Source organism: Dipodomys spectabilis, unplaced genomic scaffold (genome assembly GCF_019054845.1).
Source record: "Dipodomys spectabilis isolate Male_0828 unplaced genomic scaffold, ASM1905484v1 ptg000362l, whole genome shotgun sequence".
NCBI lineage: Eukaryota > Metazoa > Chordata > Mammalia > Rodentia > Heteromyidae > Dipodomys > Dipodomys spectabilis.
Genome location: NW_024871039.1, coordinates 4,384,831 through 4,406,208, shown reverse-complemented (window position 1 = coordinate 4,406,208; position 21,378 = coordinate 4,384,831). Strand labels below are relative to the sequence as shown.

The 21,378-nt window shown below is 38.2% G+C and overlaps 1 non-coding gene across 1 annotated transcript; it reads right to left on the bottom strand.

Moving 5' to 3' along the window:
* Window positions 1-1,696: 1,696 nt before the first annotated feature.
* On the bottom strand, window positions 1,697-1,803 carry LOC122095841. Its single transcript, XR_006145222.1, has one exon. It is a non-coding gene; the product is annotated as a U6 spliceosomal RNA (small nuclear RNA).
* Between the last annotated feature and the right edge of the window lie 19,575 nt (window positions 1,804-21,378).

The following is a 21,378-nucleotide window of genomic DNA, read 5'->3' as shown; positions in this document are numbered from 1 at the left end:
TGTTGGTGACATTGGGTTATCATGCACAGAGATGAGCTTATAAATTGAGGTCCAAAGAGAGCCAAATTTCTTCTATTCCACATTTCCAGTTTCCTTTTTAAAAAGTACTAAAATTTTTAAATATCATCACTTACTGTCTTTTAAGAATCCAAAAACGAAATAAATTCACATATAATCACTCCAAAATGCTTTAAATGTAGATGATAAAACAGGCACTCATGATGTAAATTTTCTTCTACATTTAATATGTTTCTGAAAGCTTTGTGCTGGTTGGTCACCCTTGTAATCCTGACTACTCAGGATATGTACTCAGAAGGCTGAGGTCTGTGGATAACATTTGGAAACCAATCAGAGCAAAAAATCATGAGATTATTTTTCAAAAATTTTAATGAACTAGAAAAGAGCATGAACTGAGATGTAGCTAATATACTAGCTCACCAAACTAGAGGGGAAAGGCCTAGCAAGACCTTAAAGCCCTAAGTTCAAACTCTGAGCACGCCAACATTCAGGCACACACACATACACACACACTCACACACTTATTCACGTCAGTGTTTTGCATTAATTTCTTAGTTAATGATATTATATAGGTATAATAGGGGAAATAAACTCTTCCATCTCAGAACATTTTTATATGTATTTTATTGTTAAAATACCGTACAGAGGGGTTTCAGTTACATGAGCAAGTTAATGAGTCCATTTCCTCTCAGGCATTGTTACTACCTCCTTTGTGTTTTTTTCCCCCACCATCCCTTCCCTCGCACCTCTACAAGTACACTCCCCTTCATCCCCCCCAACCCCACCTAAATTGTAAAGTTCAACTTTCAACATAGTGTCTTGTGCATCTCATTGTCACAATGGGTCGACCAGTATTCCTAGTTAACCATTTTGTTTCTTCTTTCCCCTCCCCAATTAGCTAAGTGTATATACAAGATTCAGGTGCACCAAAATCAAATACAGTGAAAACAGAGGTTATACTGTGGGCGAGGAACATATAAAGAAACAATAAAACACATCGTACATTATAAATACGTTTGAAATAACAGCATGCAAGAAAAAACCCCACTTGTGTACTTACTTTGGGGGTCATTTCATTTAACATCATCTTATCTGGTCATATGCACATAGCTTTTGACCTTTTCTGCTTATCCCAGACATATATTATTTATTGCAAATAAGGGAAATCATGGGACTTATGTTTCTTTGGACTTGGCTTACTTCACTAATATAATTTTTCCAAGCCTTTCCATTTCCTAACAAATTGGGCAATGACATTCTTTCAGATGGAGGTATAGAATTCCTATTCACACACACACACACACACACACACACACACACACACACACAATGGAAATCAATCAATCTATCTATCTATTTATCTATCTATAACATTTTCTTGATCCATTCATGTACTGAGAGGTATCGATGTTGGTTCCATATTTTAGCTATGGTAAATAATGCTGCAATAAATATAGTAGTGCTGGTAGTTTTAGTATGGTCTTGTTTGTGATCATTTGGGTAAATGCCCAGAAGAAGTGTTGTTGGGTCATAGGGGAGCGCTATGTGGAATCTTGTGAGGAACCTTCATACTGCTGTCCAAAGTGGCTGAACAAGTTTACACTCCCATCCAAGAATGCAGTAGGGTTCGAATGCAGTAGGGTTCCCTTCTGGCCACATCCACTTCAGCGTCTGTTGTAAAAATATGGAACACTTCATGAGTTTGCTTGTCATCCTTGCACAGGGGCCATGGTAATCTTCTCTGTATCATTTCAATTTTAGTGTATGTGTTGGCGAATTGAGCACAGAAAATTTTTTATATATAAAGTGTAATTGATTTTCTTAAACTAAACAATTCAACAGAAAGTAAGTTCTAAAGAATTGTTGTGAAATTTTAGAACCATGTATTTCTTATATAAGCACACATTTATGAATAAATCAAGATTGACATGTCACAAACAACATAATTCCAGATATTTGTTGTTCAAGGGATGTGTAAGAGGAGGAATTCAATTATTCTATACAAGGCACCTCTCATAATGAACATTGAAGCAAGTGTTAAGGTTTGTTAAAAGTTTTAATGTTTTGGGAATTTGCTTATATATATGCCAAAATTAAGACTGTATGACAGGTCATAAAACTTTTCCATAAAGTATTTAAGATTTATTGTAGCAGCATATACTACTAAGTGTGTACATTTCAGAGTTTATAGAAATTTTACTAATGAGAATTTGCAAAGTCTTTGTGTAAAGAAGCAGAGTGAAGAGTTAAGACTTTGTTAATTTCACAGTTTCTGTTAAAACTTTAGGGCTTCCTTACTTTATAGGTTAGCGAGGAACAAATGATGATATAAGCCATATACAGATGATATGAGCCATAAATAATAATCTTAATGGGAAACTTTAAAGACTACTCATAGCCTATAAAACTCTGAAACTATGAAAAAATAGTAAAACCTAATATGTAGTATACTTCAAATACTGGAAACACTGGTAATTGTTTCATTTTTCATTTATTAATCATTAATATTTAATGATTGGTTTTGTTTATTGTAGCATTGTTTTCCTTGTTGTAATATAATACAACTTTTTGTAAGTCGTCATTAGGAGGTACTTTGAGAATGTTACTGGGATGGCCACACCATGTTTTATAGGTGCATATGAATTTACAAAGAGCAAAATTAAGAACAAAATATTCATTAAAATTTTTCTCAAGTAGAGTCTGAATCAGGAGTGTTAAGTGTCCACAGCTAAAATCTTAGCCCTAGGCTGAAGCAGCCGTATTACAGAGTTGAGGACACAAAAGTGAGAGATAGTGTTTTTTTGTTTTTTGATTTTGTTTTTGTTGGTAGTGGGGCTTGAACTGTTGGGCCTGGGTGCTTTCCCTTAGCTCTTCAGCTCAAGGCTAGTGCTACCACTTGAGCCACAGGACCACCTTTGTCTTTTTCTACTGATGTGGTACTGAGGAATCAAACCCAGGGCCTCATTCATTCTAGGCAAGCACTCTACCACTGAACCCCCTTCCCAGTTCCTGAGAAAGTATATTTTAAAAAGTCATCTAAACAACATTTGCTTTCTGCTTTGGCTTATATAATGATATACATGAATATCTTTTTATATTTTTGTGAATTGTCATACTTCTAAATTTATATTAATTTCAGCCACTTTATCCTTTTCAAAGTCATGAAATATCTCTAAGAATTTGTTTCTGTAAAGACTGTTTTTGCATTTATAATTTCTTCTGAGTCACCTTTATTTTTTATCAAAATTACTTTATATTTTATATTGATGGGTTTTCACACATCAAATGCCTTCAAATGTATATATGTATTAAGGTTTGTATCCTGTCAATAAATGTGTAGAACACAATTATACCACTGACAAAAGATGATTTGCACTTCATTTATGTGCTTTTGGACTTGGAGAGTGACCTTAGGTGTGTCAACACAAGTAGAATCAGCATGAAACAAGCCAGCATTTCTTCATTTAAGATACAAGGAAAGGATACAGGTTGATCCATTGTAACAATAGGATGTACAAGACACTCTGTCAGAGGGGGGTGGAAGGAGGAGTTGAGGAGGTGTAAAGGGAAGGGATGGTAGAGGAAAAACAGGAGGGGTTAACAATGCTCAATAAAAATGTACTCATTTCCTTACTTGTGTAACTGTAACCACTCTGTACAGTATCTTTACAATAAAAGTATATATTAAAAAGATACAAGGAAAATTTCTGTACTTATGAGAAATTATATTTGTCACTCAATATCAGTAAGGTATTGTGTTTAGGATGACAGGCATATTAAAATTTTGGATACTCAAATTCTCTACAAAAATAAATATATTATTTACATTAGAAACTGCCCACAATCTAGTGCAGTATAATTGCTATGAGAAATTTTACCGCATTCTAGGTTTATAACAGAAAGTAAATGTATATGCAATATCAACAGATATGAATTTTTTCAGATAATTTTTGTCTGCATTTTGTGGATGGAATTGGGAGAGCAATTTTAAAAAGCACAAATTTCATCACCAAGAGCTGTCCGCAAAACGTAACAAGTTTCTAATACAGCAAAATTGAATGAATGGTTTGGAACTCCAAGAAGTACTTGAATTGACACATTATCAGAAAGTGTAACCAGGCAAGCACTTTCATTTTTAAATTTTTTTGGGGGGTCCGGTCGTGGGCCTGAACTTTGGGCCTGGGAGCTGTCCCTCAGTTCTTCAGCTCAAGGTTAGCACTCTACCACTTGAGCCACAGAGCCACTTCCGGCTTTTGTTTCCTGCTTATGTGGTGTTGAGGCATCGAACCCAGGGCCCCATGCATGCAAGACAAGCGCTCTACCACTGAGCCACCTTCCCAGCCCCTAGGCAAGCAATTTTAAGAAATGCAGCTACTAGATTTCTCATTGAGGGCTTTCATAACACTTTGTGAAATACAAGTCAGAACCTCATTGAAGACTAGACAGTTTTCCCTCAGCTTTCTGTCAAGCTCAGTTATTATCAATCAACATATAGCTAATCTTGAATAATCCTCTAATAAGAAAATGTTGATGGAGTGTTTATATGCAGAAAAGCTCGGAAGGCTAACTTTTTCCAATTGGCCTGAATGGTTGAGCCGCACCCTATTATCCCAAGTCCATACGGACTCCAGGCATAATTTCAGGTATGTGTGAACACCTTTGATGTGCAGGGAGGGCAATCCACCTAGGCCCAGTTGTAAACACCCCATCTCAGACCCAACTGAAAGTCCTCCATCTTTCTTGACCTAAGGGCTTTTCATTAACCTCTACCTCCTTGATCAGATCTCCTATAAAACACTGATCCTGTGCCAGCTACCTCACACAACCTCAATCCTGCTGGAAGGGCTGTGCCCCTGGCTGTTCCTCAATAAAGAGTCCTTTCTGTTGGTGATCAAGTCAGGCCTATTCTTTTTCCGTTCTCCTCCATTTTCCTAACATATGGTGCTGACACCCAGGAGATAAAAAGCACCAGTAGTAACTAGGTGCCCTCTGCCAAGGGGCCACCCACCTCCTTGCCACCTCTCACGGAGCCTTTCTGCTACCTTCCTCCTCCTTCCAAGGCTTTTCTTCATCAGAAGCACAGAGCCCTCTGAGCTTACTTTGGGCTAAAAGACACTTGAAAAACCTCCCAGCCTTTGCTTTTGTAAGCAGTGCAAACAGTGGATGGCCACGCTGCTGTGGCTTGAGGTATTATTGCCCCTCTGCGTAAGCTCAGAAAAGGCCTTATCTCTCCCCCTATTCTCTATCCTTTACCCTGTCCCTGGACTCTGATCTCCAGGCAGGAGGCTCTTCGCTGTTTGACTGGCTTCACCCAATACCTAAAAGCCTTCAGGACAAGGTAACTGACATGGACACCAGGAGGGCAGGACTTCCTCCCTTCTTTCTTGTCTGTGGGGTCCAGAGACTCCAGAAGTCTCTTCTTTCCTTATACCCTATACCCTTTAATAAGGACCTTTGGGGATGCCCTCTCTTAATTATTGGGATCCATCCATCTGGCTTCCCAAAGCGCCAGCGTTGCCTGTAGCATCAGGACAGGCTCCATAGTCCTACCAAAATTTCCAAATTGTCTCCCAGAGACACCCCATTGGCATGCCTGCTGTCTACACTTAAGACTCTGGGCTGACTGATTTACATTCATAAAAAAACAAAACTGACTTGTTTTTATTCCAAAATCTGGTCTCATTACCATGGCACTGCTGACCTAAATTCAGAACCTTAGGTTTTACTCTTGCTGATTTAAACAATTCTCCAATGAAACTGGGAGGAGTCTGAGGTCCCCTAAACCTAAGCCCTCCTCAAGCTCTGCTCCAGAAAATCCTCCCTTTGCTTGTTCTGTTCGGTCCACCAAGTCCTTCTCTGACCTCCACTCCAGAGGGCTCCCTCTCCACTCTCCTGCCTTGCTCACCAAGCCCTTCTCTGCCAGGAGCCACCCAACGTTTCCTCTAAAAAAGTAACTCCTTATCTTGTAGCAACTCAATCTGTCTCTCTCCCCCTCTCCATTTCCCTCTATCTCTCTTTTCTTTGATGACCTCCATCACAAAAGAACCTTTTCTCCTTCCTTGCTCTTCTAACTACACTCTTGGTATTTGCAGTTGGTCCATATTCTCTAGGCTAAAACTGTGTCTGTTTCAAGCAAACTCCTTTTGCTGACCCAGGTCTCTGTGCCTGCCTGTCTGCATGCTTGTGTAGCTGACACAAGGTGGGGGTGGGCATAGGCCTCCAAAGGTAAAATAACAAGCTATGAGTCCTGTTAAAAATCCCTCTAAACAAACCCCTCCATACTTATATATTTCTCAACCCTCTTCTATGGCTAATACACCTTCTTTCCTTCCAGACCATAATTAAATGGTCCTCTGGTCTGGACATTTCGTTAATCTGTTACTGACAGAGGCTGGCTGACAAACACACTGAGGACATCCTCTGTCTTTTGCTGCTCTCTCCCTTTACCACCCTGAAATCCCATAGTAGAAACAAGCCAATCCTTCTTCTCTTAGGGACTTAGACAATAATACAGTCCTTTCCTCTTTCCTGAGTCCACTCACTTCAAAATCTAGATTCTTAATTTCTCCTCTAAATGGCTACCGAAGAAAAATCCCTCCCTCTCACCTCTTCCAATAACTTTATCCAATTATTCAAACACTAGCTTTTCAGTAACTTCATTATGCCACATCCTCCCTTTAAATGTCTTCATGGTTAAAAGTGCTATCTTTTCCCCCTTACAAACCTGTTCAACCACCTCCTCCCCCAATTCTCTCTACATGCCTTGGAAGCTGTCCTAGCAAGAGACAAAGACCACATGATGGGTTTTTCTTCAACCCCCACGCTTCCACCAACCTATCTCCTCTCTACTCTTCACTCTTCTAGTGGTTAAAATGTTCAATTTAAAATTCTAAACCACCTCATAACCAAAATTGATTTAAAGGGCTCCTTATCTTGTTGTCAATGTTTGTTTAAAGGTGGAAATTCTGTTTGTCAAAATTTGCCTTGCATTTTGTTTGTTATTGCCTTGAACACATGGTTTTTATCATATTGGTCAAAACAATATCACTTTGCCATTGGAATTCCAAAAAATCTTATGGCCGATTTTCATTTCTTTAAAAACCTACGCGCCTTAAAACGTTTAAGTGTGTGTGTGTGTGTGTGTGTGTGTGAGAGAGAGAGAGAGAGAGAGAGAGAGACAGAGACAGAGACAGAGACAGAGACAGAGACAGACAGAGAGAGAGACAGAAAGCACGTTCAACATAATCTCATTATAATACATAAAAACTGTGTAAAAATTATCTTCTTATAATTCTTTGTAGTGATATTTCTCAACAAATGTGCTGTTTGTTATAAGAAAACATCTTTTTCAAGGGTAGTAGTAAAAGTAGTGAGACCCAGCTCAGCTCCTAGCCAGCTGTGAGGATAAACACCGGTAAGGAGGTAAAAATTTTCTAAAAATGTTTGTTCCACATATTTGTTTCTGTCAGAAAATTTGAGTATGTAGAAGATGGTATGAATATGCCTTAAAAGACAGTTTATAAGTAAAAGTTTGTATGTAATTGTTGGCTGTGATTTACATTAAAACTATCATGTCATTCTCTATGTCCATCTAAAGTCAAGTGTCTTAACCAATTTTTGTATAAATTTGTAAGCAACAAAGCAGGAGATTTGACAATTCATCCGAGGGACAGATTCTGGCCAAGATCTTGCTTGGACTATCCTACCTCCACCATGGTAGATTGGACTTCTGCCTGACTCCATCACACAGCTGATTCTTGGTAAAAGACTGCTTTAGATTTACAAAAACTAAGACTCCTGGAAAACTCTCTGAAAACATTTCCAAGCCTGACCTGAGAAAGCCAGCTGCATTGTTATGGTGTTAAAACATGTGTAGGCCAGGACAGCCTCTTGTAAAATTGGTTATCAGGTTTTCCAGGCATCCAAGCTATGCTCAAACTCTCATCTCATCAATTGAGTCTTGTCATTGTAGAGTTCTGGCAAGTATTTGTTGATCAATTCTTGACAGGATGCATGTAAGCTCTACTTGTTCCCATTAATCTCTGGTTGCTTTAATTGGAAATAATAAAAGATTTTTGTGGCAAATATTGCAGTTCAAAGCCAGCCTGGGCAGAAAAATCCCTCTGAGACTCTATAATCAGCAAAGAGCCAGGCTGGAAGCAGGCTCAAAAATTAACGAGCCAAAGGCTAAAAGTGGCCCTGTGACTCAAAGTGGTAGGGTGCTAGCTTTGAGCTGAAGTGCTCAGGGAATGCCCTCAGGCCTTGAGTTCAAAGCCTATATCTAAGCCACAAGCACCTACACGTCCAGGACAAGGTGGAAAAGAATAAGAGGATATGATGTCACATCAGCCACTTCGTGCCTACCTTTTCAAAATTAACCAGAGCCAAGCGGTCAATAGACACAAGTTGAGAAGCTTGTCCATCTACTGTCTGTATCTGTCTAACTTCTAACTGGACAGGAATTTACATTCTTGCCTTTGTTACCTGCTATTGATAGGAAATGATCAAGGTCTCACACCAGGCCCTTAACTTCTCCAATCCAGGCCTAACTTCTGACTGGCTATGGGCTCATGATACAAATGGAACATTTATGGCTTGTGCCCAGGGTGTGTTTTCCTGTGTCACTCATATGAACTAGTCCTGACACCTTGTCAGCCTTTTGACTGATCTCATCATTTTCAAGTTTCTCTCTAACAGGATAACAGCCCTCACTCAGGATCTGGGACCAAGTCAAGGCCATCCTATTACTGCAGGCAACCAGAGGCTTTGCTGACACTGCCCTGGATCCAACACAGACCTGAAAGATCCCAGCCCCAGTGACTCCTTTAAAACCTCATGCCAGCAGGAAATAGCCAGAAAAGACCATGATGCCCCTCCACCTTTTATACTCCTTCAGGGTTACAAATGATGGGAATCTGCTTTGTTCTCATAACTCCATGATACTCCCACTCATCACAATTCTTTTTATGTCTCAAAGACCCTATATGAAGAACTTGTCTCTCACCTCTTGGCCCTAACATTCTATCAAGATGGAATATGATGGATTGACCCTGACCCTAAATCCCGGGTATTTGTGAACTCCTTTGAATTACAGGAAGGGCAATCCACCTAAGCCCAGCTGTACACATCCCATTGTGGTCCCAACTGAAAGGCCCCCCACCTTTCTTGACCTAGGAGCTTTTCATTAACCTCTACCTCCTTGCTCAGACCTTTTATAAAAACCCTGATCCTGTCCCAACTCCCTCGCACAACCTCTAAACCCACTGGAAAGGCTGTGCCCCTCACTGTTCATCAATAAACAGTCCTTGTTTGTTGATGATCAAGTCCACCCTATTCCTTTTCCACTCGCCTCCATTTTCCTAACAAGGACCATCTGTATTCTATGGTCCAGAAGTGAGAAAGTTAGGTAAGCATATATGTAATTTTGATTCTACCCACATCAGTTATCTATCCAGACCTGTATCAAAGTGAGAGGATTTTAAAAGAATTTAGTGATTTAAAATTTAAACTTAAATGTAGAATGAAATTAGTTCCAACGCATTACTTTAAGATATTTAGAAACAACTGAGCAACCTAAAGGTCAATAAGACTTTTTATTGGAAGGGAAGGAATAGTGTTATTTGGTTCTGTATATTCTAAGTAATTTGCAAAAAGAATTTACAAAATAAAATTTACATTTGCAGCAGATTTGACACTTATTAATTTTTGTATATTGAAAGGAGCACAAGTGTCAAGAATATGTCGATGCAATCCTCTAATTTATCTCTAAATGCTTATGCTTCTGGTCTCAATATTAAAACTTCAAAAACTTAATTTTTAGCTAGTTGTGCAAAGGGATTTCGTTTCATCATGTCAGTGTTGAAGAGAGTGTGTATGTGCATTTCAATGTACAATGCATCTGGATTATTGTCAAACATTCCATTTTTCTTCCTTCACTTACCCCAATCCCATCTTTCCCTTCAGGTTTTCTATTTATATTCTCACATATGTACATTGAGGGTTATGACTGTATTAGTCAACCATTTCCATCTCCATTCTTCTGCCCTATTCCCATTAAGCCCAGCTCTCCCTTTTAAGACTTGTTTCAACTTCAGGGTATTTTGTTAAATTTCTCTCCCTTTGGCATTTGGCTTTGGGCTTGCCACATTCTCTTCCATGTTTGACCTACATAACTGAATATATTTCTCCACATTTCTAATCTCTGAATGGCTGAGATAGGTCTCTTTTATTATAACCATTCTGTCCTAAATTCAGAATTGTATTCTTTCTTTGGTAGTCTGCTCATCACAGGGAAAGGTGTAGAACTCAAGGCAAATAGGGTGGAAAAGTGTAGTAGTGGAGGTCATTAGACATTGATGAAGTAAACTATATAACTCATGAGTATAGATGCAAGGGAGGAACTGGGAGAGAATGAGGGAATGGAAGACAGTGTATGAAAGGAAATATACTCATTAACTGACTCACATAATTGGAATCTCTCTGTATATCACCTCTGTTATAACAATTAAAGTCATTTGAATAAAATTCTTCCATGCAATGTACTAGCCTAAACTACTTCCTTTGAAGAAAATCTACAGCAGTTAGAACAACAGTTAAATTTATTAGAAACAAAATACAATATTTAATTTGAAACATGAAATATTTGAGTTTAGGTTTAATATTAATACTACATAAACCAGTAAAAATATGTTCAGGTAAAAACAAAAAAATCAGAACAAGTGCTTCAAACACAACAAGTTATCCTTCCATAGCTGCGAAAGAGGCTGAGGTCTGGAAGCCTCCAGACTAATCATAATAATAAACATGTTTGAGGCATGAATAAAAGGAAAATACCAACAGTGAATGATGAAATTTACTGAATGTGAGGCTTGTGAGTTCAAGGTCCAGTACTAGCACAAGAAAGGCATGGTGGAGGATCTGTAAGGTGTATCACAATAGTTTCTAAGTTAAACACCAACTGTGGCAACACAGTAATTCCTCATCTGAGACAAAAAGAGAAAAAAATTAGTAGGGGTCAGACAAGGAGAGGAAATGGGCAAGGAAAAGAATGAAGTAAAGTGAACATAAAAGGAGGGAAAAAGAGGAAAAGGGAAAAGAAGGAAAAAAGAGAGGAGAGGAAGAAAGCTTAATGACATTAGACTGAAAATTGCCTGATACAAAATCAAACAATATTAAGCGCAACAATTAAAACTTTGTGCGTCAAAATGAATGATCAACATGGAGAAAAATCATGGTATGAGAGAAAACATTTCCATATATTTTTGAGTTGATTACTAACTGCAATGAATTAGAAAATATATAACAAAATCCTACAACTAATCCACACACACAACATTTGATATTAAAATGATAAAAAGGATTGAAGAAACTTATCTATAAAGAATATATAAAGATAATTGATTAAAGTATATAGATGTTCAATATCAATATAAATGAGAAAAATCTAAATCAAACTTACAATGAAATAACTACTTTATACACGAAGTATGGACACAGTTTTAAAAACTAAATAACAACAAGAAGACTAACACATGCTGGGAAGCACGTGAAAACATTGTGAATCCTAGTTTATTTCTGTCAGGAATGTAAAACAATCAAAGATTGTATTGAGAGTCCTAAAAAGAAATAAATATAGTTTTACATAGGAATTTGCTTCAGTACTTCTATTTCAACAAAAGAGAAAGCAGGGAGTAAAAGAAATATTTGGAGAATCACTTCATGACAATTACCACTAAGAGATAAAATAATGTGAAATCACAGATAAATGCATTGCAAAGGAGGAAAATTTTACTACTTTTTACATCAGGCATGAACTTTTAATACAATAAGCTAAATAAAATGCACTAGTCATAAAGGCACAGCCATGATATGACTTGCCTTACTGAGCTTCCAAGAAACAAGAACTCATAGAGGCAAAAGGTATTATGGTTCCAGAGGCTAGGGGTGAGAGGAAGAGGAACTGCATACTTAATGACCAAACAGGTTCATATATGAAAGATGAATAATGATGTGAATGAATGGAAGGGATGACTGCCCAACAAGTTGGCCATATGTAATTTCAGTGAATTGTACATTTAAGAATGGTTAATATCACAACACACAATAGAAAAGACTTATACTCCTTAAACACAAAAAGGATTTGCAGCCAGGCACCTATGGCTCAAGCCTGTAATCCTAGCTACTCAGCAGGCTGTGATCTGAGGATCACGGTTCAAAGCCAGCAAAGGCAAGAAAGTCTGAGAAACTCTTATCTCCAATAAACCACGAAAAACCGGAAATGGCTGTACCTCAATTGGTAGATCGCTAGCGAGGCTTGAGCTGAAGAGCTGAGGGACAGTGCTCTAGCCCAGAGTTCAAGCTCCACGACCAACAACAACAACAAAAAGATTTGCAGCTACCCTGGGCTACATAACAAGTTCAAAGTTCAAAAGCATTCTGAGCTACATAGTAAGCACACCTGTCTTCAAAAGGAGTATGGAAAAATCAAATTTTGGATTCTGTGAATTTTACAGAAACATAACTACATGCATATCTATTTTTTGTGTTGAAATAACAAACAAATTGTGTTTTAAAACATGTTAAAACAGGTTTTATCTGGAAATAGGCACTGTACATAGCATTAATAACATACACAGGTGGACAAACGAAACAAATTATTATAATGTGCATCTTACTTTTAGTTTTCTATATATTTTCACTGAATATTGCTCAAATATGCCACATATTACAGAAACACTTCCCCCAGTGGATTCCTTAGGATATATTGCCACACATGTTAGCTAGTAGTAAAGTTCCTCAGAGATCAATGTCTATTACTGAGCAAATGTCTTTCAGGTTTTGCCATTACTGATATTTCAAATGTTAAAACTCTAGTCACTGCAATATTTATTTTCAAAACAAAATTCTATCTTATACTGGCAGTAAATAAAAATATTCAAATGGAGAGACAAGGAAAAACAAACCGTATCACATCAAATGAGGTTAGGCCAAAAAAAGAAAATAGAGTCAGGAAAATCTTTTTGTTGCTATTAACTGTCTGCAGAGAACTCTGAAGTTGAGCTAAAAGTGGAAATGCTATGAGGTGGCAAGTCCACCCTGACATCTCAGAATGCTGAAAGCTGGCCACAGAAGGGTTAAAACAGACAATTCTTGAGAGGGTTAAGAGACTGGAGTGTCACGCTCCTTCCTTAGTGCTGGAAATGCTGAATTTTCAGTGCTGTTGACCTTGAAGGCAAAGGTGATGTGTATATCACGTCTAGACATTGTCTGGTTGCAGTCTCCTCTATCAAAACAAGGGAAAAAAGTTCCTCTCACAAACTCTGTTTCGGCTCTGATGGTAATATTAAGATAGATGCTTTCTTTATTTTCTTGGTCATGGGGCTTGAACTCTAGTCCTCAGTACTGTTCCTGAGGTCTTCAACTCAAGGCTAGTGTTTTTCCAATTGAGCCACAGCACCACTTCGGTTTTCTGGTGATTAATTTGAGATGAGTGTCTCAATGACTTTCCTGACCCTGCTGGCTTTGAACTGCAATCCTCATATCTTTTCCTTCTGATTAGCTAGGATTATGGGTGTGAGTAACTCGTATCTACCTCGCTAGATGCTCTATTTTTTTTTTCATGTATCCATGGTTACTTGCTCTATGTAAATTCAAGAAAAAATGTTTGATTGTAGAGACTCAAGGCCCAAGTGCTACTTAGCCTTGGGAACCCTGGTTTCACTATATCTCTCTTTTATATTTTTTTTTTTGCTTTTTTCTGCTTTTTTATTGTGAAAATGCTGTACAGAGGGGTTATAATTATATGGGCAAGATAATGAGTACACTCTTATAAAGCATTGTAGCCTCTTCATTTATTTTCCCTTCCCATCCTCCCTCCACCCCCCACCCAACCAAACCTCCTCCCAGCCCAAAAAAGTTGTAAAATTCATTTTCGACATAATGACTTGTGCATCTCATTGTTGCAATGGGTCCACTTGTATCCCTATTTAAACGATTTGTTTTTTCCCTTCCCCTACACAAATTATACCAACATCAAATACAGTGAAAGTAGGGGTTATATCATGGGGGAGGGACATACAAAGCAACAAAGAAATAGTCTAATAAATGTGTTAGAAACAATTGCATGAAAGAAAAAAAAAACATTTGAATACATATCTTAAGGTTCATTTCCCTAACATCAACTTATCTGGCCTTTTCTGCTTGACTCAGACATATACTATATATTGCAAATAAGGGAAACCATGGGACCTATGTTTCTTTGGGCCTGGCTTACTTCACTTAATATAATTTTTTCCAAGTTTTTCCATTTCCTAACAAATGGGGCAATGTCATTCTTTCTGATAGAGGCATAGAATTCCATTCTGTATATATACCACATTTTCTTGATCCATTCATCTACTGAGGGGCATCTGGGTTGTTTCCCTATCTTAGCTATGGTAAATAATGCTGCAATAAACATAGTCGTGCTGGTACCTTTAGTGTGGTTTTGTTTGTGAACATTTTGGTAAATACCCAAAAGTAGGATTGGTGCTCCAAAGACTCCACATAGAGCTCCCCTATGACCCAGCAATCTCTTTTTCTTTATATATGTGTTTGTCTGATTTTCTTTGGCTCCGGATTAATATATAACTATGTCGGATTATGGTTAACAACAATTTTCCTCTACAATGGTAAGAGAAATGTCAATTTTAAGAGACATATCAGCAAAGGAAAATTGATCAATAAGAAAAACTGGCTCCCAAAAAGAGCATTTGAAGAAAAAAGGAAGAGATAATTGGAGAGAAGAGGAAATGAGAGAAAGAGACAGAGCGAAAAAGAGACAAATTAGAAAGAAGGACGTAAAGAAATCTAATAAGGAGGAAACAGAATGAACAGAGAAAACCATAGAAAAATAGTCTTGTAAAGATACCTTAGAATTAGACAGACAGATTTCTAGAAAGGCCACAGATTATATTATCAAACATAAGGTAAGTATCAGGTAAGCTAAGGACCATGGAACAATCCAAAAACTATGTAAGGACAGTAATTTAAGTATACACACATTTCTCAGTCCCCTACAACATCCAAAATTGTATGGGATCACATTATTTCAGCAACTCTTGTAAAACTTCATTAAGATAGTTCAGTGTTGCTCATGAGGATGTGATCTCTGACAAGTTGCTAGTGAATCTTCACCTTCCAGAAGTCACCTACTTGGTGTCACTGAATCACATAACAAATGTTACCACCTTTTCTCATATCAGAATAACAAGACACAAATGGAAACAGATCTGCACTCAACTTAGAATATAAGATTTTATAATTACTTAATCTACAAGTCATCTTTATCTGATTTAGAAACATGTTCCTAAAGCTGAAATTGTTTTTGTCCTTTTCAAGCCTGGACACCCTTAGGGACATAAAATGCAATGTAAAAACGTGAGAAATTAAAAAAAAAAACACCTCACCAGAGATCCTTTCATTCTTTCTTGATGTTGACAATGATCAGAAGATTCTGGAAGCATGGCTGGGAGATTGGCAAATGAGGTAGTCAGGGAAGAACCTCTGTGATTTAGCCCCAGATTTTCCTGTTGAAAATGTTCTAAACGAGCTGGAAAATCATAAAGCCTTCTTGGGAAAAGAATTTTTTCTGTGTCAAGTAGAGCATTAAACTCTTCACTAAAGGTGAATCCACAATCTATTAGTTGGTAGATAGGATAAAAGCAATTAATTTCTAGGTTAATATACATATAGGATTTTTAAAAATAATGTTCCCACAAAAGTAAATGAATAATTGAAAGAAAAAACACATCCCAACTTTAGTATAATTAGTTATTACTGAAATACACTTAGGGATGTATGAAGTACTTTTTATTAATGCAAAACTATCCTAAGGACTCAATTTAGAATTTGTGCTCTACCTCATTCATCAACAAAATTAATAACCATAGAACAATGTATGTGAATATTCCATATCTGTTCACCAAACTCATACAGGAAAAATGCATCCAATAGATATTTCTTGTGTTATAATTTCAATTATGGTTGTCAAGTATACAATTTTTTTTCTGTATACAAATACTCAGAACAACTTTGCACAATGCTGTGCAATTTGCCATTTAACCTGCTTTGTCCAAATGGACATCAGTAAAAAAGATATAAACACCAGTTTGAGAAGTCCCTCACTTTCCTAAACATCGATATGAAAAACTATGGCGATCTTGCTGGATATACACGATTTAATAAAGACACACCATAAAATACTAGTAATCGGAGTGACACAATGCCAATTAGCCACCCACATCCAAGGAAGGAGAACACTAAAGTCTTATATGTTACTTAAACAATATTAGCACAAAATACTAAGGTGAGGACACCCCAGAATCTAGATACATAAAAATTAAAACAAATAAATAGCTTTGTCATTTTATATTTTCAGTTGTTTTATTACACAGGAAAAGCTATTATCCACAATTCTGTATATTTTAAAATACAATATTATGGAATGGAAACTCATAATATAAAATTAAATGAACTTTACACTGACATTTACCAAAACTGAAAATCTACTCTGTACACATCAGTTAGGTTGTTTGTGTTAGGAAAGACAATATGAATCATTTTAAAGCAATGTTTACACATTAATATTGGGTTTTTCTACATCACCACGATGTTTCTTCAAAAAATTTAGATAGAGGGCTGGGAAGGTGGCTTAATTTTAGAGTGCTGGCCTCGCATGCATGAGGCCTTGGGTTTGATTCCTTAGCGCCACATGAGCAGAAAAAGCCAGAAGTGGTTCTGTGTCTCAAGTGGTAGAGCACTAGCCTAGAACTGAAGAGCTGAGAGATAGCCCCTTGACCCACAATTCTGGCCCAAGACTGGCAAAAAAGAAAATAAAAACAGAAAAATAACTTAAAAGAATTTATTGTAGGCTGTGTCTATATTCATAATGCTTGAGTATTATAGACTTCAAGGTGGGATATTTTATTTTTGCTTTGTGATTTGGACTATTTTCATATATACTAGTGATTGAACATACCTCCTTAAAATTTCAAAATTTTCTATTTCAGATTATTTTATTAAAATATAATCTTTATTTAAAAGACGGCATTGTAACTGGGCTCTGGTTGCTTAATCTAAGTTACCCAAATGTCTGAGACCTTAGGATCATAGATTGAAGACAGCTGTGGGAGGAAAGTCTGGGAGACTCTGATCTCCAATAAACTACCAAAAATAGTTGCCAGTAGAGATGTGACTTAACTGGTAGAGCATTAGCATTTGGCAAAAGAAGCTCATGGTCAGTGCCCAGGCATTAAATTTAAGAAGGAGGACTAGCACAGAAAAAATGGTATTGGATTGTATTAAAATATATTTTACCAATTGTTTTAGAATACGTGTTTAGGAAGTCTCATTTTAATGATGTAAAACAGGCTCATTATTATACTGGAGAAATTGGCATTTGTCCATAACAAATAAACCAAGTGGAGTGTAACCCTGTTAGTAACAATTTAAAAGTTGCAAACGCAAAAGGAAGTGCAGAAGATAACAATTGGTTGAACATGTTTCTATAAGATATTTGAAAGGAGTGCTTATGCTTCACTGACTTCAATTCCCAAAAGGAATTTCCAAAGTGAAATACTTCTTTGAGCAGATTGTGACAAGAAGGATAACATTAGGTAAAACTTCAGAATATGTAAAAACCATACAAACTTGAGCAAAATACATTACTTCAAATTTTCTTCAGTAACTTTTCATAAGGCTAAAGATCCCTGACCAACACCTCCAGAACAGGCAGGAAAAACCAACATAATAGATCTAGCATTAATTCTCGGGTCTTCATCTGGCCCACAAAAGATGGACGGAGTCCAAGGAAAGGTAACTGTGGCCGCTAGCCTGTTCCCCAGCCTCCCTTAGCAACGGGGAGTCAACTCAAGCGGGAAAACTCATTTATTAACACAGTACAAGTAGTTTTTAAAGCAAAAATGAGCAGTTGGCATTGGAGGGGAGGAAGAGGAGCCAATCACTGTCAAGGTCATACCCTATCATGCACCTAAGCTTCCATGGGCTGGTTACGCACAGAACATAAAGCAAATTGGGCTCTGCCCACTCAATTCCTTCTCAGCACCATCTTTGCTACCCATGTGCTCTACAGATTCTGCCTTTTTTGTTTTAATGGCAGACCCACCTCCCAGTTAGTTATCTTTTTCCCTCCTTTGTAAAGGTTATTTTTAACAGGATTACATTGATAAGGATAGCATTGGCCACTGAGGAGGTTCAAGGCAAGTCTGGGGGTCGAGGTTTGCCAGACAAGGATAGGGAGGGCCCTTGTTCATGATCGAAGAGCCCGTCCTAGTTATCTCACATCCCTACCTAGAACAATAATAAACATCAGTCTCACCACCATTAGAAATGTCTGAAGCAGTTCAATTAATTCCTGGGCACATATAAAAGTCAGTATCTTGTAAGGTTGTCCTCTTCAGAACATAGGAGCAGCCTGGGTATTGGGAGTTCCACACATGCAGCATGGTGAATCCTCGTGGGCTCCCACACTCAGGCCATTCTACTATAGTCCAGAAAACAAGGAACATTTAAAACAAACTGCAGACATAGCAAAGCAATCCTTGGCACATGGTGTCTTTAAAATGAGCCAGTTCCTTGTACATGCCTTTAAACGAGCACAGGGTCAAGATGACCTTTGAGCTTTACTGTCAGCTCCCAATGGCTCCCAACATCTCCCCTGTCTTTGTTTAAAGAAGCGAACCCCCCTGTATTAGGTTGGGTGGATCACCTTGTCTGTCTTACCCGTCATCGGGAACTTCTTCAGAGTGAAGCGGAAGGCCCTGTCTTACGTTGGTCAGACTGATACCCCCTCTTACCCATCTCTGGCCGCGATTCCTCTAGGGGGAAATTCATTCACTTGGAGCTTGATCTTATGTAAATGTCTGGCTAAGCTCATAAGAGTTTTGCACTGCATGTATAATGCAAGGAAAGTATAGGAAAACCATCAGCAAATGCATTACCAGGCCAAGCAATGTCATTAGCAGTCCTTTAACATTAGTCACGGATGGAATAGCAGTCTGCCTCTTCAGAATCCAGAGGTGGGGCTTGTTCTAATCTGGCTATTTGCCTGTGGGGTTGAAAAAGATCTAAAGACAAGATATTTGATGATTTCTGCATTGCCACCACTAATCACTGCCCAGGTCACCCATTGAGGTTGATGCAGATTCTGTAGGGCCATATCCCAGACTGGGAGGGTCAGGAGAGCCAACAGCTGGAGTATCACCATCTGCAATTGTTAGAGAACACAAGAGATTCTCAAGGTCTGGTTGCCCTTGGGGATAGTTCGTAATTATCTTTCTGGCTTTCCTCTTTTAAATACAAGCCTTGACCACCATAGCCGTTTTTCTTTCCTTGTTAGTTAGTTTATCCTTGGGCATCATCTTGTACAGAAGAAATGGGTAAAAACTTAAGGTTCCTGGCAGGGATCCAAATGGGGACTGTCTCCCCTTTGGGAAAAACACATCCAAATCTCCTGCCCATGAGGGGGTCAGGACCTCTCCATTGTTGTGTCAGGGGGTCCTTCCACCTGACTTTCAGTTGGGGCTTAGGGTTTAGTTGTTCCCAGTGCTTCTGAAATCTGGATTCAGTTACCCCTTTTGAAAAATTGAAAATATTAATGGTAAACAAATCTATCTGTATCTGTATATGGGGGCTAACTCCCCTTATTTGTTTTAATAATAACTCCTTAAGACACTGGTGATTTCTTTCTATAATTGCTTGGCCTTGGGGAATATAGGAAATTCCTGTAGTATGATTAATATGCCATTTGTCAAAAAATCTGACATTGCTTTACTAACAAAACAGTGTCCATTATCGGTTTTAACTTGTGCTGGTAGACCCAAGGTGGCAAAGCATTGAAGAAAATGTGCTTATGAATATTTAGTTCTTTCTCCTGTATGTGCTGTGGCCCAGCATGCTCCTAAGTAGGTATCTATAGAGACAAACATATATTTAAACTTACCAAAGGCTAGGAAATGAGTAACATCCATTTGCCAGAGGACATTAGGTTTAAGGCCTCTGGGATTTAACCCTGGTTGTTGTAATGGGGATACTTTTAAGAAGGGCTGGCATGTTGTACAGGTATGTACTATCCTTTTTATGTCCTTTACAGGAATCTGAGGAAATCTATGCTGAAAACCTCTCCAATTAATGTGGGTTAAATCATGCAAACAGGTAGCCTCTTGTAACTTTAATGGTTGTGGGCCAGTAGCTAACTGGTCTACAAAATTATTGCCTAGGGATAAAAACCCAGGAAATTTTGAATGCTCTCTCAAATGTTGAATATGAATAGGAGCTCCCCGCTCTTCTAATAGGCTCATAAGGGTAACCATAAGAGGGGAAATAGGGTTTTCATCCAGCTTAATGTATGCCTGGGGAATACAAGGGAGCAAGTTAATCATATATAGGCTATCAGAATACAAATTAAAGGGCTTTTGAATGTCCTGAAGGGCCATAATTATGGCTAACATTTCTTTATATTGTGCTGACCCTTAAGAAGGCTGAAATCTTTGTTGGCTTGGGGTCTTTTGTTGTTCCTCAAAGTCTGCATACACAGAGCCTGCTTTTCCTCCATCAGTAAAAACATGGAGGGTGCCACGAATAGACGTAGGAGAAAATAGAGATGGTATTTTGAGGGGAAGTCGCCATAACATGACAGTCCATTTGGATGGCCCATAATGGCAGTCAATTTGGCCTAGAAACCCCTCCAAGGAGAGAGCAAGACGAGCATTGGCTCGAGCGACCCACTCAACATCTGCCATCTGAAAATGAAAAACAATGGAGTGAGGGTCAAGGCCATAATGCCTTTCGGCTTAGGTCCTTCCCTTGACAATAGCATCTGCAAGTTGGTCTGCCTGAGAGTACACCTGAAGTGTGCCCCCAAGGGGAGTGTGAACCCACTCTAATGGCTCCCCTGTTTGAGTTAAAACTGCAGAAATCAATGTAACACCTGCAAACAACCAAAGGGAAAATGGGCTCAAAAATAAAGTCCCTCATTAGGGAACATTTATCCAGGGCTTTTTGGAACTGCAAAAATATTGCCCAATGGCTATCTGTAATTGTAATAACTTCTTGGGGCGTCCTGTCTTTTAGTAGAGCAAATAAGGGCTCAAGAGTGTCTTTAGGGACAGGAACCCATGGTAACAGACAATTGACTTCCCCTAAAAGATTCTGAAGTTGGGTTAAGGTTAGAGAGGCTAGAATATCCAGCAAAGGCTTAAGGGGTCTGGCCTGAGTAAAGGTAAAGTGGGTTCCAAACACCTTAACAGGAGGTACCTTTTGAATTTCAGTGAGGGCTATGGTAAACTCCCTTCCCTTTTTAAT